Source organism: Xenopus laevis, chromosome 8L (assembly GCF_017654675.1).
Source record: "Xenopus laevis strain J_2021 chromosome 8L, Xenopus_laevis_v10.1, whole genome shotgun sequence".
Classification (NCBI taxonomy): Eukaryota; Metazoa; Chordata; class Amphibia; order Anura; family Pipidae; genus Xenopus; species Xenopus laevis.
In genome coordinates, this window is record NC_054385.1 from 73,902,850 (window position 1) to 73,906,888 (window position 4,039).

A 4,039-nucleotide genomic window follows, 5' to 3' on the forward strand; every position below is an offset into this window, starting at 1 on the left:
AGATCAGGCAAAGTATAGCACACACAGTGAGCATAGAGCAGGCAAAGTATGGCACACACGGGAAGCATAGAAAAAGGCTGAACAGAGCAGGAGACAAGGAAACTGATCAGGACCACTCTAAGATGCCCCTGCAGCAGTCTGTAGAAGTGTAGACAGGTGAACAATCTACCTTATAAAAACTACATCAAGAAAATAAAGTTTTACCAGGAAGAGCATATTAAATAAAACAAAATAAAAGTGTCTGGATAGGTCTCTGTTGGTCAGAGAGGTATAGGTATACCATGGTTCCCAAACCTTCAGAAATGTATTGTGTTTGTCCAGAGAGTATGTTAGAGAGTATGTTAGAGAGTTTTTGACTGAACATGGTCAGATTCATTTTATTTTTAAAATAAGAAATAATAATAGTCTGGTTTTCCAACATTTTGAAATGGCTATTTTGACAGCAAGAAAAAACCCCACTATTTGTAATTAAAAATTTCTTGTGAGCATCAATATTCAATAGCTTTTATTCAGCAGTGCAAGTTGTGAGCCTTTTCTCAGGTTAATCTGTGCGACAGAGTGAATTGAAGAGCTCAACTCTGGAACAACTGACAATGATTAATGGGAGACTGTGGGCGCCCTTGTCTAGTGCCCCTTTTGCTGTAAAAGAACCCCATTTAGGAAAATCTTGGAGATTTATAAAGTGTTTTAGGATAAAAAAATGGAGTCCCAGGCCCCACAAATAAATGTAAACTATGTATAAGTTGAAGTACCCTCCAAATGTTGTCAATTGCTGGTCTCCTAGGTACAAACGGTACAAGTCGAGAAATCTGAGATGTTCAGCAATATTTTGGATAAAATTTTAACGTTGATATTCATGATGGATAGTCTATAACTGGAAGAGTTTAGATGATTTTTATGAGGTTTTGGTAAATAATAATAATAAAAAAAAAGTTAATTGTGCCTTTAAAGAAACAACTTTAGAGACCTCCCAGACCTGAACATGTTGGTCAGGTGTGGGACTGAAATTACTTTTATCACAGAGTTCCAAGAAGCCATCAGGGCCAGGTGTTTTGGCCACTTTATGGGTATTGATTGCCCTAACAACTTCCTTTGTAGTAATGTGTTTGTGTGTGTGTGTGTGTGTCTATAATCTCTGATTGTGTTGGAGACAGTTTGGAAAGTTTGTTGGGAAGAAAGGAATTAGCATTATTATTAATTAGTTAGCAGAGCAGATGGAAAGATGTTCAGTAGCTTTGTTTCAGTACGGATCCTAGAAGGTAATGGGGCATGATGTGCAGGTTGGTTTAGTTTTTGTGCTAGTAGTGTACCAATTGTACTGCTATTAATTCTAATTTAGAAAAAAAAATTCTGTAATAATAAAACAATACCTTGTACTTTATGGTAACTATGGTGCATGAATCCATATTGGACCTCATTCTGGAAAGCTCACTTATATCTGGAAAACCCAAGATCCCAGGCACTCTGGATAATAGATCCTATACCTATACCATCAACAAAACAAGCAGCACTGTGGCTTAGTGCTTACCTGTGTACTGATTCAGACCATGGCACTGTCTGCATTGTGTTTGAATGTAATCCTTGTGTCTGTGTGAGTTTCCTCCAGGTACTCTGGGTTTCCTCACACTACAAAAACATACAGGCAGGTTAATTTGTTTCTGTTAAAACTGACCCTTTCACGTGAATAAGGATTTTATAATATAAACTCCACTGGGACTTATGCGGATGTGCATGATAAATAATAAAAAGAATTTAATAAGTTAAACAACTATACCGAAGCACCAGTGAGGTAACAAGATAATGGAGCACAGATACGGTAATGACAACTACTACTATTCCCTATGATTTATAGGGCAACTATTACTATCTCCTCTGATTTATATCATAACTACTACTATTTCCTATTTAAATGTTGAATTTAAGGGGCAGTATATGCCCATTTTCATATTTCTTGCAACTCAATAGGGCTTGTGCTAAACATAGCTTTTGCCTATTGTTTTTTTTTTGTATTTAAAATTTTTATTTTCAAATATCAGCAGGTAGCAATAAATGGCACATAGTCAAACTCAGAAACTGCAGGTACTGGACAATCCCCAGGCTGCAGTAATATCACGACACATAAGCACAAAACCGTTATTCCTGAGTAGTATAGCAAAGTAGCCCAAGTAGCTGACAAGAAAATTAAACAAAAAGAAAAGGAAAAGAAACAGAAAAAGGAGGAAAAGAAAGGAAATAAGCAAAAATAAACCAAGAACTGAATAAACAGTTGCCTATAACACTTGTGAGTACTGTCAATATCTCTGCACTAACTGGGACAGCATAGGACAAGAAAATTTAGGGATTCCCCGGAGTCAGAGTGGGAGGACATGCAAAAGCAATTAGGTTGAGGAAATATTTCGGTAAGATAACCAGGGGGACCAAATTTTGTGAAAAGACTTCTGCGAACCGTTCGTGTAGCTAGTCAATTTCTCAAGGATTAGGACGTTGTCCAGCCTCCTTTTAACCTCAGGAAAGTCCAGGATAGGAGACTTCCAAGCTGCAGCAATGACCTGCTTGGAGGCAGAGAAAATATGTGTTAATAATTTCCTGGTGAACTTGTTAGTCCTTGGGATTCTCTTATTGATCAATGCTTCCCCCGGGTCTTTTTTAAGCGAAAGTCCTGTCACATTTGTAATCATCGTGTATATTCGAATCCAGAATCGGACCGCCTTAGGGCATTCCCACCACACATGGAGAAACGAACCATGGCGGCCACAGTTCCGAAAGCACAGGGGGGAGCAAGCAGGGTACCACCTGGCCAATGTAGAGGGGACCAAATACCATTGGTGAAGAACCTTTTGGGAGGTTTCCTGAATGGAAATGTTCACGGAACAATGTATGTTGTCGTTAATGATATCAAGCCATTGATCAGTCTCCATGCAGATACGCAAATCCTTTTCCCACAGTTGAATAAAACGGAGGTCCTTAAGAGGAACCAGATGAACCAAGTGGTCATAGAGCGCAGAAAGAGCCTTCTCCCGTGGGAGTATTTGTAAACACATTTTCTCAAACAAGGTGGGAGTAGGAAATTTTTTGTCAGGCCAGAGGGAAAGTATATAACTTCTGATTTGTAGGTATCGGAAATATTCAGACTGAGGGGCTTGGTAAGAGTCCTGCAACTGTTGCCATGACAGTAGTTGGCCGGTTTTGGTCAAAGCATGTATGCTGAGGAGGTTGTTCAGTTTCCACCACTGAAAAGACCCCTTCCCAGCCCCCGGTAAGAACTCCGTGTTGAGGCTAAAGCTGGCCACCGGTTTATGGGGGGAAAATAACTTGTGTGAAAGGGGAACAGACTTCCAAACTCTCAAGGAGTGTGAGACTACCGGACTGTAGCTGCCTCGCTGTGGGGGAGGAGTAGTCCACAGTAAGTTATGTAAAGATCCCACAGGGAGGGTATCCTGCTCAATAGTGGCCCAGATCGGATTGTCTGGGGAGTCATGCCAATGGAGCAACTGACCAACTTGGGCAGCAGTATAATATTTCCGCAGATCAGGGATACCCAACCCCCCTTTGGAGCGGTGTCTGGCAGCCGTTGAAAATTTTAACCGTGCCCTTTTACCGTCCCACACAAATTTATTCATATGCTTTTGTAGAGAGTGCCTATTGTTTTAATTAGGAAATATGTATGGTTTTACTATTTCTAGAACTAAACACGTCCTAGTTCTGCCAAGCATAGAAGCAGTCGATAAAACAGCATCTTAGGGAAAGGAGGGTTTTGTTCAAAAATAAAGAATTCTGCACAAATGACTGGTTTAAAAAAGGGAGAAAAGTTCAGTGGGAAAAAAAATATTTTCAAATACTCAGGAAAAAATTAGGACAAATAATTTTAAATTAAAAGTCAAAATGTATTTTCAACACAACTCCTATTTACGGTGTAAATTTATTGTGTATAACGTGTAAATTATTTAGGTGTATAATGTAGCAATCCACAGGTTAAAAAGATGTGCTGAGCCCATCCAACACACAAACAGGTGTAACATAACACTAAGACGTATGGAAA